The sequence below is a fragment of the Miniopterus schreibersii genome, assembly GCF_964146895.1.
Source record: "Miniopterus schreibersii genome assembly, chromosome: 8".
Taxonomy (NCBI): domain Eukaryota; kingdom Metazoa; phylum Chordata; class Mammalia; order Chiroptera; family Miniopteridae; genus Miniopterus; species Miniopterus schreibersii.
This window is the reverse complement of record NC_138109.1, coordinates 44,835,120-44,849,434: the sequence shown is the minus strand read 5'-3', so window position 1 is coordinate 44,849,434 and position 14,315 is coordinate 44,835,120. Positions and strand designations below refer to the sequence as shown.

Sequence of the window (14,315 nt, the reverse complement as noted above, 5' to 3'; positions counted from 1 at the left end):
TGGAGGTGAGGAGAGATTTCTGTATCAGACAGAAATAGGAAGGAAAATATATTCAACAACCTAGGGAACTAAATATGCTTAATTAACAGACATAAAAAAATGCCCCACACTTTAACTTTCTGAGCTATTATATAAAGTCTACTTATAAACTAATAAAGCTGATTTCTACAAGATTTGCCTAAATTCAGCCTTTCTAAATCATTTATATAATTGTGTCTATAACTCTTCTATCAAGGGAAATTATTTAGTATGTCATATTTATTAGTTTACTGTGTGTACGTATTTCTTGTCCATGTTACATATATAGCAAAACTGTTAGCTTTTTCATAATCATAGTTTCTATTGTATCTTATGTGCCTATAGCTTATTTTATTTGCACAATTCTTAAAAGTATGTTAATATTTGTTTCCTTCTACATACAACTGAGCTTAGGAATCTCATACATAGTTTTTCTATGAACAGATATTATACAAATTGTATGTGTCACTGACATTTAATCTTTGCATACAGTATACTTCATAAGTACTGTATATGGAGGGAGGTAACTATTTTTACATTTAATAATCCTAACAGATAACATTTAATATTAGAAAAGATTTATTTTAATGTAATCAACAGTTATTTTAAAAATATAACACTTGATTCTACAAAAAGGAAGAAATATTTCTATTTTGAGAAGGAAATATCATTTTTGGTTTCAGAAGAGCAATAATGATGCTTTAATTAAGCTATTACCATTTTCCTTATTCATCATATTTTAACATTTACTTGCACCTAAAATAACAGTGATTCTAACTTCTAACACATTTTCAATGAATCTGCCTATGTGACAGAATATAATCATACTATAGATGTTATAAAATGAACCCTAAATTAGATACATTAGTTAAGGGTAAATTTTTCTAAAATCCTGATGTAGAGTTTGGCCGATTTAAGTTTATATGTAAAAGAAGAAAGATGGGCCTAATTATGTGTTTCCTCTCAAGGTTATCCATATCAGTTATACTTCATATTGGTTCTGTGTGTTTTTTGGCCGATCATCTCAGTGCAAATACAGATGCTGAGAGTCTGCAGCCATAAGAATATTAACAAAAGGACTTATCTTTTTTTGATTCAGCTTATCTCAACAAGACCACAAAAGCATTTCCTATCAGATGATTTATTTTACAACATCCTGGCATTGATCTACACAGAATCAATAAGTAAAAATAATGCTTCAGTTCTGTGGAACTTCTCTGGCAGTCTCTGGGCTCTCGGAAGCTAAACCCTCTCCGCTTTGGTTGAGTCTCAGATGAACAATTAAACGCAATACATGTGATGTGTAACAGTGAAATAAAGGCTTTTGAAGGCAGAGGGGCATTTATATACTTGACCACAAATACTAGTCTTGTGGCGTATTTTGAGACATAATGGTTTGTTGGTCAAATAGATTTGGAGACTCCTTGTCTTGAAGATTCAAGTTATATGCTAAACACACTAGAGATTCTGAGAAACCCTGCAGTAAAGGAACCGGTAAATGACTGGAATACTACTTCTTCTTTATTAATCAACACCTAGCTTTGCAGGGTGGGGTGTCAACTGCACTTACGGTGCCTGAACAGCAGCAGAATGCTCTGTTTTCATCTTCCCCCATCGTCCCACGTCACGCTCCAAGACCTCTTTATAGCCTGGATCTGCAAACTCATCAAGCCAACCCCAGAACTCACCCCCATTTGTGATACATTAATGGTGAGTCGAATAAAATGAACGTTAACCTTACTCTACACTAATTGATTCACCATTAATGTATCACAAATGATATATTAATTTTAAAGAAAATGTACCACTGTTTTCTTAGGAATATAAATCAATTATTTATATATGTCAAGTGATTAAAAATTGTGTCTTTATCAGATATCAGCTCATTAGGTCTCAGGTAGAAGTTTGTGTGCGGGGAGGTGGGTGGGTGCCCATGCTTGCACATGTGTATGTAGAGCAAATAGATAATAAATATGTGGGCCAATAGTAAATACCTGGAAAATCTAATATTCATTGTTTGGTACCATTTGCACACTATTGACAGTCCTATTGTGGAGAACAAAACCTGTGACAGTATTAAAAGACCATGTAAGAAAGTTACAATGTAATGTTTCAAATTAGCATATTTAAATACACTATTATTCTTACAAACATTAATGCTGATAGGTACTAGAGAACAGAGGATAAGATAGCACTTTATCTGCTCTTTAGAAGTTAAAAAAGATTTATACAAGCAAAGGAGATGGGCCCTCTTTATGTATCAGTTGTGAAGAAATTGATCAGTTCCAAAAGCAAGACATTACCTTTGTCAAATATTGAGTTTTCAGAGTAAAAAAAAAATAAAACTAGGGTCCTGGTGGAGAGTTCCAAGTGGGATAAAATGAAGAAAGTGCTTACTGTCATCTCATGTAGATTAATTCTACCAGTCATTCATTCATTCATATGTGGTTTATTCATTCTCAGTCTCACTTGACCCTAACAGCTGAAGCTAGAACTTGCTAAAACCAAGATGTCATTAACAATAATGCACTCAACACAATTGCAGCCATATTAACCTATGTTGTAGGGAGTTAAACAAAATGTAACTACAGATTTTTTTTTGAAATATGTTTGTATTTACAAAAGAAGAACCATGAAGAAACTATACTACTGATTTTTGCGGGGGGGGGGGGGGTATTATGTTTGGTTATTAGAGGAATAAAAATTCCTCTAATAACAATTTGTTAACAAGCATTTTAGGATGTGTTTTAAAACTGAAGTATCATTCAATAAATAGAATCACTTTTTTTGGCAGTTCAATGAGACTCAGTGTTGAGAAGAGGTATAACTTAGATCGTTCCGGGCCCATACATTGCTCTGACATTTATTATGGCATAAATATTTTGATTCCAGTACTTCAATATAATGTGCTGTGGACTTTGTTTTTTGGCTGAGCTATTTCTCTATCACTAATAGACTACACTAGATCAGAGATGTCCAATAGTCTCATTCTGCTTGCTTATTTTATTGATTAACAGTGACTATCCAGAGCAAAGGTTGAGAAGGGTGCCACAGCTCTGTCAGGACTCAGGAAGGAATGATCCTGTAATAATGTACTAATGCTTCTATCCCCACCTGGACGTAAGCACCGTGACAGTGGGAACATTGTTGTTTCCCTTTTCTGTTGCATCCTGAGTGTCCATAATAGTCCCAGCACAAAATAAACATAGTATATATGTACATATGTGCAATATATATGTGTGTATATATACATATGTATATAATTAAAATATGATCTAACCCATTTTGAATATAAAATATTTGAACAGTGATTTGAGAGGGATCACAGTCCAATAAATCCCAACAAGTGGTCTGGTTTTTAGAAAATCATTCTGTTAGACATCTGTTTGTAGACATTCTGTTAGTTTATTTTTGCTACATAGATGAGAATAACTCTTGCTCAAAACTAACATTACTACTTTTTAAAAGTAAAAACAAAAGAAGCCTAAATTTGGAAGTGTCCCCAAGGTCTTTGTATGTGCCCTGCTGCCTCAGGAGTCAGGAGTCAGCAGACGGTTTTTCACTGATGGGGAATATGTGCCTTTGAAGGTACTTTGGATAGAACTGGCTGCATCCGAGAGATGAAAATAATGGAAGCCAGACCTGGCAGGCAGCTGTGTAATGGGCACCCTCCAACTATCCCCACTGAATATATACCCTGTGGGCGAGTAATGACCTAGAGGTCTCTTACGATTAAGGCAAATAATCTTATGAGTGGTCATGAGTATGCACATTGATTGGGGTTGGCAGACTGCATAATCAACCGCAAATTAGCTTTGGGGAATGACTGGCTCTACCCAGTGTGTAGAAGAAATGGAAGCAAGGGGATCTGGCAGGCAGGAAGTGCCCAAAGCAGCTGTAGGAGTTACATTCCCATAATTTACTGATGAAAAGAGCCAAGCCAGACCTTTCATAGCTCCGCTTTTCATTTCTGCTTTTTGGAGGGATTGCAGGAGGTGGCTGTACAGTCAAGCAATTTATCTTCAGGATGGTGGTAAGGCAGCGTGAGAATGTCCTACTTATATTGGTGCAGCTCTTGAAGCGTGAGAAGCACATCCCTTTTCTTTATACCCAGCAGAAAAGCACAACATCTGCTCTGCTGATAATTGGATACCAGCCTTGTCTGATGAAAGGATATTAATTTTCACTTCATAGATTAAGAGACCTTGGGAAGTCAACTAGTCCATCACACGCTATCTTACTGCAGGAAACTTCCTAACCCAGACGGAAGTGTTTGAGAGCGATAAAGGCATGTTTAATGATGTTATGATTTTGAATGCCACTAACTTTATCTTAATATATACAGAGAAATTTTAAACCACGACAAGAAAAGGGGATACTAGATGACCACTACCTATCAGCTGTTAAAACAGCCCATGGTTTCCTGTTTGCATATATTTTTTAGACAAGCCCAGACCCAGATTTAGAGGAAAAAATATCTATTTCAGTAATAATTAATGAACTCATGTTGAGTTTTTAGTATTCTGCTAGGGACCATGGGGGTTATTAGCTCATAAGTTTTAATTCATCATACATTTGTTTTTGATGGAGAAAGGGAGACATGACATTTCATTTAGCATCCTACCCTGACTAAAACATAGAAATTATATTATTTAACATCATATCCTGATCAAAACAGATATCAAAAAATAGAAAATGTGGTCCTAATCTTAGAAAACATTAGCATTAGGTTTTATTTACATGGGGTTTTTTGTTGGACCTATATATCTTCATCTTTTACTATGCTACATGTATTTACATCTGTGCATTTGCAATTATACTTTTTTCTTTATTCTATTTATTTAGCTTCATAAAGAAGTAGAGATTCTATATTTTTAAAAAATGAGTTCTTAAACCACCACAATTTAGAAAAATAACAAACCAATTCTACCCTCTGGAATCAGCTACCTTGAAAGCAATTTATTTATCTGATCTCATAAAAGAGATTGAAAACCCTCAGTTTTAAAAAAGATGTCAAATTGTTTTGAAAAAAGCATATTTAGAAATCTTAACTATGGGATAAGCGTGAATGTTTCTATTTAAAGAAAAATGTACATTTCAAACAATTTTCAGAGTAAATTCTGATTTTTCCATATATATTTATAATACACAATATATATGGTATTATTTCAGAGGACTATTTGAACACAGCAAATCATAAAGATATACATTATTTGCTGAATAAATGCATCTTTCATCTTTTTCAGTTAGAAAGAAGTTTCTCTTTACACAAAAACAGTATCATCTGTCAATTGATCAGCATTTGCAGGCCCAGTATTCAAAGCACTAGCTAGTATCACTTCAACTAAACATGCATTTCTTATTGGAAAATTCAATATTAATAAGCTTGTCTCCCAACTGTTTCTAGTATATTAGAATCAGCATTATAGAAACTGGACACAGTACGCCTTGCTTATCTGATTCATAAAAGTTAATGTTTCCAACACAAACCAGACTAAGCATGTCAAAATCTAATGTTTTATTTTGATTGAACAATTTTCCAGTATTGAGGATGGATGTTAGCAAAGTTGCAGGTGGTTTAACTCTCTATGAAGGGGTCTAGTGCAATGTGGAGACTGCCTATAAAGAAGGGATTTACACATTTATTCCACTGATAGGTTATCATAGCACTCTAGTAGGTAAGTAATGAATTCTTGCCTTGTTACCGATCTATCTCACATCTCCCTAGCTCAGCCAGGGTCTGTAGTGTTATTTGAACAGAACATGCAGAAAATCAAACATTCTGTTTTCACAAAATTGTCCCAATTTAAGGTGCTTCGGGACATACCAGGATGCCTATTTGAGATGATTCTCTTTCTGAAAAGTATTACCTTGGAATAAAATAAATAAGAATGTAGTCTGTCATAATCCCAGCCCAAGGAAACATAAATCCTGATCCCCTTACAGTTCTAAGAAAAGTAAAGCTAGGACCAGGAAAATAAGCTGTATTATACAAGAAAAATATATCACACTTCTGGCTAATGGGTACCTTCATTCTTCCTATCACCTCTTCCACCATCTGCTGCTGTACTCAAACCAAGAATCAATCCATCACCATTTCTAATTTCAGGACTTTTCTAAGTTTCCATGGATACCCTCCCCTAACTAGTTGCAGATGCCAACATCAGCCCACTTCTGGCCCTTTAATTCCTCTATTCTTTCTGATTTTTATGCTCTATTTCCATCTGTATATTTACTTATGAACTCTACTTATGTGGTGCTCATGACTATTCTTTCTATTTTGGGGTATCTTACATTACTTAAAATTATCCCTTTCTGTTAAATGGGGCAAGAGCCTTGCACTGACCATTAGCATCTTTTATATGAAAAAGAAGTAAAAACAAATGCAATATACAGATCATATATCAAAGAAATGTACACTTGAAACCTATATGATCTTATTAACCAATGTAACCCCAATAAACTTACTAAGAAAAGAAAGAAGTTATAATTAAGAGGTATACTGCCAGTCACAGGCAGTGAGCATGTAGACGGCCTATCAGCTGAAACTGAAAATGTGAGAAAGCCAGCACTAGATTGATTCCCAAAGCCTGAAGCCTCAAAATAAATTTCTGTCAGAAAAACTGTAACAATCATCAGGTACTTTCATCAAGTATTCATCCCTAGAGAGTTGGTGGCATATTTTCAATGTCTAGTATGTGCTCAATAAACGTTGTTAGAATTGTTAAACTATTTCTTTAATGCAGTGGTTCCTTAGGAAAATACTTAAGTCTTCTTGCCAGTATTACTGCCATCTTTTTTTTTTTTTTTTTTAATATATCTTTATTGATTTCAGAGAGAGGAAGAGAGAGGGAGAGAGAGAGATAGAAACATCAGTGATGGGAGAGCCATTGATCGGCTGCCTCCTGCACTCTCCCCACTGAGGATCGAGCCCGCAGCCCGGGCCTGCGCCCTGACCGGGAATCAAACCGCAATCGCCTGGATCCTAGGCCAGTGCTCAACCGCTGAGCCACAGTTGGCCAGGCTACTGCCATTTTTTTATTCCACTTTTTCACAGCATTATATAGTCTTCCCCCCCTCCTTTTTTTTTTTCTCCTTCTTTCTGATCTCAGAAGTTACCAGAGCACTAAATTTCTGTGCTTACCAAAATCCAAACATTTTCTGGTACTTGTCATAATGTCTGTTTAATAATCTACCTGCAATGATATATGTTTATATTGTGATACTCACAAAAACTGCTAGGAAGACAGTAATTTAAAGTGGTTTTGTGCAATGATTTTCACCAACTGTGCATTTGAGGGAACAGTCCCTGCAAGACTGCCTTAACTTTAGAAATAAGCTATAAGTTTGTGGGTCCCCTGGACCACCTTCACTTAAGACTATATGACTACAAATTCAGGGATCCCCACGATCATCCTCAGGCTTGATAGTTCACTAGAAAGACTCAAGAACTCGTCAAAAGCTATTGTACTTATGGTCATTACAGAAAAAAGATACAGAAATTTAGCCAAAGGAAGAAATGGATAGGGCAGGGTCTAGGAGGGGTCCATAGCTTCTGGCCGTTCTCTCCCCGTGGAGTCATGAATGGTGTTACCTCCTCCTCGACACACTGTGTGATGATACACACAGAGTCCTGCCAACCAGGGAAGTTCACTCCAGGCTTTGGTGTTCAGTTTTACTTAGGGCTCAATCACAGACTGCTCCTGTGGCTGCCTTTTAGTCTCCAGCCACTCACAGAGGTCAGAACTGAGGTAGGGTGGCCTCCAAGCCCTCGTCTTACATCATATTATTAGACTGTCTGGTAGTGGCCAAAGCTTCGAGGCAAACAAAGACACTCCTGTCAGGCAGGGCATTCCAAAGGCCTAAAGATCTTCTCCAAAGTCCAGGGCTAAGTCCAGACTTCTCTTTTGGCAAGGCTGGATTCCTTGCAACACTGTCTAGAACTGAGTTTTAAAGGAAAGAGAAGATAAAGATAGGAGATAAGTCATTTCAGATAAAAAATAAACATAAGGAAAGCCTTAAAAGTATCAGTGAGTGAATGACAGAGAACACTGAAGTGAGGAGCCCGTCCAGCTAAGGCAGGAGATGTTTTAGGAAGTGGAAATAAATAAGTTGGGCTAGAACAGAGGATGATAATTCTGGAGTTGTGTTTTGGAGCTATAAAAATTGGAAATATTAAGATTCTTGAATTTGTGGGAAGAGTGGAATGATGAAAATTCTATGTAGAGAAATTTCAAAGTATTTTACTTCTGGACACCACATTTTAAAAGTACCAATAGGAGGGCAATCAAAATGGTGAGACCTAAAATTTATACCAGGCCCAATTCTGGGAATAGTGTACATTTAGCCATTTTTTAAATAGGGCTTTAGAAAGACAGAATATCTTTCTTTAAAGGCTTGATGGAATTTTGTATTTCAGGTGAGCAAAACTAGTTTTCAATGGAAAAAAAACACAAGAAAGGTATAGATTTAGCAATATAAGAAACTGTTTTTTAATAAATGTTTAAAAATCTTTAAAACTGTTTTTATCAGTTTTGGGGAGAGAGAGAGAGACAGAGAGAGAGAGAGAAACATTGATCAGTTGCCTCCCATATGCACCCCGACTGGGGATTGAACCCGCAACCTGTGTATGTGCCCTGATCTGGAATCAAACTGGTGACCTTTTGGTACATGGGGCAATGCTCAACCAACTGAGCCACACTGGCTAGGGCCATATAAGAAAATTTTATTAATTTAAATAATTTATAAATTAAAATTTTTTGAAGAATTGTGTTTCTATCAATAGATATCCAGGTAGTAGATAGCTATTCACCTCCATTTCCAAATTAATGCGTAGAGATTTTTGCTCTGGAGGGCAATGTCTCTTCCTGTTATAGATTCCTTTGGGGTTTTTTGAAGTACACAGGCTGATTTAGGTGAGGGAAGGCCTGGACCCACAGACATCTGCTAGGAAACTGCAGGAATATGGGGATAAAGTGACCCAATTTTGGACTAGGGAGGTGGTAATGACCATAGAACAGAAAAATAAAAGAGACATTTCAAAGAAAAATGAACAGAACTTGGTGAATGGCTAGATGGGAGCATGAATCTGAGGAAAGTGCGAAGAACACCCATCTTTCAGGCATGAGTGACCAGGCTAACTGGGAAACTGCTGGTAGAGACAGTCATCGCAATGAAGACCAATTTTTGGAGGAAAGATGGTACATTTCCTTGTTAAGCATGGTGAATTTGAAATGAAGAAAGGTTCAATAGGCAGCAGGCAGGAAACAGTTTACATTTAGACTCCAGTGGGAGGCCCGTTGCTTCTATTTTCATTGCTCAAAGATTTTTTGTTGTGACATTTATCACACTATGTTTTATATTAGGACTATTTAAGAATCTGTCTACTAAACTTGATTGCGTAATTCTGGAGAGCAGGGTCAAAGTTTTATGCATTTTATTTTTATTTTACCAAAGCAGTTTTGTGTCCTGCACATTTCCAGTAAATAGTTTTGTATTAAATTACTTAGATAAAACTCTGAGAGAAACCCATAAATATAAAAACTCTGAGTGAACACAGAGAAAAATAGAGAGGGGTACTGACTTCTTGAAGAAGGGAGGGGAAACTAGCTGAACTAAGAGCGTGGTAGTTGGAGATGGGGGAGAAAATTGGGGTCATTCATTGTAGGGACACTTGAAGGCTAGAACTTCAAGATCAAAGGCCTGGCAACTGTGAGGTTTTGATAATGAGGATAGATAATGATAATGAGGAAAGCCTTAATGGTTTTTCAATTAAGCTTCGATTGATCATTTTCAAGAGCTACTGACACTATTGTAAATGGTTAGAACTTCTCATTAGAAAGAGAATATATCCTATGCAGACAGGCTCTGTGAGTGACATGTATTCTCTTCAGTGTTGTCTTCCTTTCTCCCTCAAATGAGACTCTTCCTTCCATCTTAGTTTATATTTTTTCTTTGCCCAATTAAATGAGCCTTCAAAAGATGTGTTTCTCTCCCTTAGAATGCTGATAGAAAAGCCAATAAGCACATTCTTCCTTTTTGTTTTATATTTTACACATTTGGTGGCTGTGTTATTTTTCCATTTTGAACATGTAGCCCTTTGGGAGTGAGAGAATGTTTGCTAAGGTAGTGCCCATGGGGTAAACCTGTGGAGGGCCAGCCTTTGCCACGACAGGGTGGAATGGCCTTCACACTAAGATGATGGGTGAGAGAAAAACACTCTGCTGTGAGTTCATGTTTTCACTTCAAGTGAAAAAAAGGGTCTCGCCCCGAGGTGGTCACTAGAGGTTCTAACATGTGCCTTTTCCTGCATTTTCCTTCACAGTATCACTTGTATTATATACATTATTTCCTTGCAGTCACTGCCTATTATTATCATCTTTAGCCCAAATAAATATGCATTCCTTAGTGTTTCCTCAAGTCTGTAAATTCCAAATACTGGTAACCTCCTGGCATTCATTAGCTATTTAATAAATACTACTTGAATACTCACTATGGGCCAATCATTATGCTCAGATCTTCGGTGAAGTATTTGCTTTATGTATCAATTTAAGATGCTTTGAGCTGCACATAGCAGAAAATCCCAAGAAAAAGTTGCTTAAGGAAACATTATTGCACATAACAAGAAAGCAACTCCAGAGTTAGTTAATTCAGTGACTCAAGGAGTCAGCTCTTTCCATTAATACAGCTCTGTGTTCTGCTAATGGCCCTTAAAATCACAAATGGACAATTCCAGGCTTTCCATGCAGACACATTAATGTCCAAAGAAAGAAAAGGAGCCATTTCTTCTTCCGTGTTACCTTTTATCAGTGAGGAAACACTCCCCAGAATCCCTCAGCAGTGTTCCCTTCACGTGTTATTGCTAAGGTGTGACTCAATCATTGCCAAGACTGAGTCACATGGTCTTTCTTCAAGCAATGGAGGGAGGGGGGATAACATTACTTAGACTAGTTATACTAATGGAGATTTACCCCAGAGTCACTAGACTCTGCCAACACGGAAGAATGTATCTGCTCTATTATATATCTATAAATTATAAATTTATATCTATAAATACTATGTTAGGAGATAAAACAGATCAATGAAAAGTTGGAGAAACAATGCTCATTTAGGTCACACCGTATTTCTTACATGTTGCTTTTTGTCAGAAAATAGTGTCATTGGCAAAAAAATAAAATAATGTCATTGGCCGTGAACCTTATGTTCTATTGTCATAAGCATTATTTGAATAAGAATATTGCAGTTTCGGGTTAGTTAGGTGGGTAAAAATGTATATGTGTTCTAAATTTGTATTTCAAAATTGAAACATATATAATAGTGATTGTCACTTTTGGCTGGATTTCATAGACTCTTGGTATAAACAAAATATAAAACACAGTCCTACAAAAGAATTTATAAAATAAGTTTTTTTATTTAAAACAAGAAATTTGTGTCTGCTATAGACATCACATTAACAGTCCAAAGATTATTTTATAATGTAAAGAACAATAGATAGCATGAATCTATTCAAATTATGTCATACTATTAAGTGGATTATATAGATTAGTACTTAAGTGATAATGTGGCTCAGTTTAATTTGCAGATTAGCATACGGTTACTGCTTAATTTGGGGGGTGAGGAGCTGTTTCTTCTCTCCTGTAAGTGTGGTCATTTCTGTTTTTACCCCATTTTAGTGCCAAGATGTGATGAGTTGAAAGCCATGTTGCAAATGCTCCTCCTTTACAACTACATGGCTTTTGTTTTCTTTCCTTCCTATTTTACTGTAACTCACACTGGCTTGAATAGAAACTTCCTGGGGATACTCCAGGGAAATAAGACCAGGTGGGCGAATTTGGCCTGAGTGAGGCAGCTCTCTTTAAACAGAAAAACAGCTTTTACTGGGGTTTTGCAGTCGGAAAGACCCAACTCTAAATCATGGCTTTACCACTTAGCAGCTGCGTGACCTTGGATTAGTACCAAAACCTTTCTGTGGCTTACGCTCCTCTTTCATGGAGTAGAACAGTGAATATTCTACCCATCAGTGTTCCTTATGGGAGGCAAGAGAAACCAACTAGGAAGAACTTCCATAAAAATAGCTTATTGGAAAGATAGGTTAGGAGCTAACAACATCAACAAGAGACTGGGGGACCAGGCCTGAGGATAGACAGGGAGCAAGGGAATGCTGGAGGGACAAGAAACTGGACACTCCACCATTGCCCTCTTGTTATCTTTAATGAATAAACTCTAATCTACCTGGTTGGTATCAAATCTCGGGAAAGAGCTCCCAATTCAGACATTTAGGTCATTGTTCCTGTCCCCTATGTGGCCTGATACAGACAAAAGAAATGCCTCCTTTGGCTTTTATTGTGGAACCCGTTTATCTTTGTTACTTTCTCATATAATAGAGAAGCATAATTCTCTAATAGCAAAAACATGGGCTTTATTCCTGTGAATACATTATCTCATTTAATCTTTACAAGAACTCAATGAGGTATTTAAATCTTCGGAAACAGAATCAAAACTGTTATATAATTATTCTAAAATCACGCCAATAAAAGTAAAATGGTAAAGCCAGTTTTCAAGTCTAGATTTATCTGTTTCCAAATTTTACAATCCTTTCATTACACAACACCATATTTTTTTAGGGGGGATCCCTCTAATTTTATTGAATCTTGAATGATATCATCTTTCTGGCACATTAGTGGTTGCAGGCAACAGGCACTCAAGACAGGAATCTGGGATAGTTATTCGGTTTCTGTCTGAAGTCAAGGGAAATTCTGTTTATCTATAAAAGAGATTACAAGTAGTTCATGGTACAAGGTGGCAAAAGTGGCAAACATATATGGTTAACCTAGCCAGCAGTTGGATGAAGTGTCTGCTTCTGTGAATTACTGAATAACGACATGGGTTGGACATTACGGCGCTGTTTGGGAAAAGAGCGGACGCTGAGAAATGGAATGGTGACTTTGGAGGAGATTCAAAACCATTCGGCATCTCAAACCCTAGTTTCAGGACCTCAAGCTTGAGTCAATGAGAGTTCAGTTGCAAAAAACTCCGTAGACTCCTAAGTAGAAAGTGACTTTTTACAGGGAATTATGCTGACAAAATTGTTTGAGAAGGCTGCAATAACACGCTCCAGGCTGGCCTCCAGGATTGGCTCTGGAACAACAGTTCATGCCTTCCCTCCAAGGAAACCACTACCTTAGCCAATGTCAGAAAGCTGGAGAATTCAGGAAATGCATCACAAAAACGAGTGCCTCTGGAAATACCCTGCCTTAATTTGAGACTTGAGGTCAACAAGGGGGAGGCAGTGCTGTGAACCCCAGAGCTGCACCATTCCCGTAAGTTTCACAGGCGCAGGAGGCCTCATCCCACGGCCTCCCTGTCAGCTGAACTGAGTTCTGAAGGTAAGTCTCATGTACATCTGATTGGTGCGTTATAAATGTTATAAACCACATCAGGAGACCTAACTCCCAGGGAGTCAGGGAATGCCATTCTTAGCTTTCCAGCCTCTGCAGGACAAGAAGGCCCATCAGAAGGATGTGGGGAGGGGGCGATGCCAAGTAAATTAATCTCTTCTATTTACCCCATCATTAACATGTTTAGAAAATGAGCGTATCAAATAGAAAGCATATAGGACTGGTTGCTCCAAATTTATTACATCGTAGAGAAAGTTAATGAGCAAAAAAAGTTCTTAAATGTCAAGGAAACACATGTTTGCTTACAAAAGGTAACTTTCGCTCATTTTTAACAGACTGTTTTTGTTTTTGTGTTACTGGATGCTCGGGTATCTAAGAAACATACATCACTTACACTCTGAGCAAAGTTTTGGGGCAAAACTTTGTCATTTAAAACTTTGTCATTTTAGAAGTCAGTGCTATTTACTTCTCAGCTAGCTCGTTATTTTCATTTTGAACCATCCTGGCAGCTTTCATATTAGTACGTTCAGCTAATGTTACTAAAATAGGGGCAAATAGTGGGGAACAAGGTATGCAAACTCACAGGGGTTGGAAAGACCCGCATGATAAGCGAGTAAGTGACTTGTGGAATTTAGAATAACAATGTATAAAAGCCAGGAAGCTGTGAGGCCAGCATAAATCAGAGAGCTGCAACTAAAAAGGCTTTGGAGAACAAAGCCCATTTCAGGAAAGAGGTCTAGAGTAGTTACAGATATTATCCTAAAATCATCTGCCTGGGAGGCCGCGGTGAGGAAGAGAGGAGAGTAGTTCCTCGGCAGCTGGAGAGGAGAATGAACCTTCAGATGTCATTGTGGCGTCAGACAAAGCATTGGCGGGGAAGGACCACGCCATCAGGACGTT

At 37.2% G+C, this 14,315-nt stretch overlaps 1 protein-coding gene across 1 annotated transcript in view; it reads left to right on the top strand.

Annotated features, from left to right (window-relative positions):
* NEGR1 (neuronal growth regulator 1) overlaps positions 1–14,315 on the top strand; it is a 724,429-nt gene that overhangs the window by 637,344 nt on the left and 72,770 nt on the right. The gene's annotated exons all lie outside the window — the stretch shown is intronic.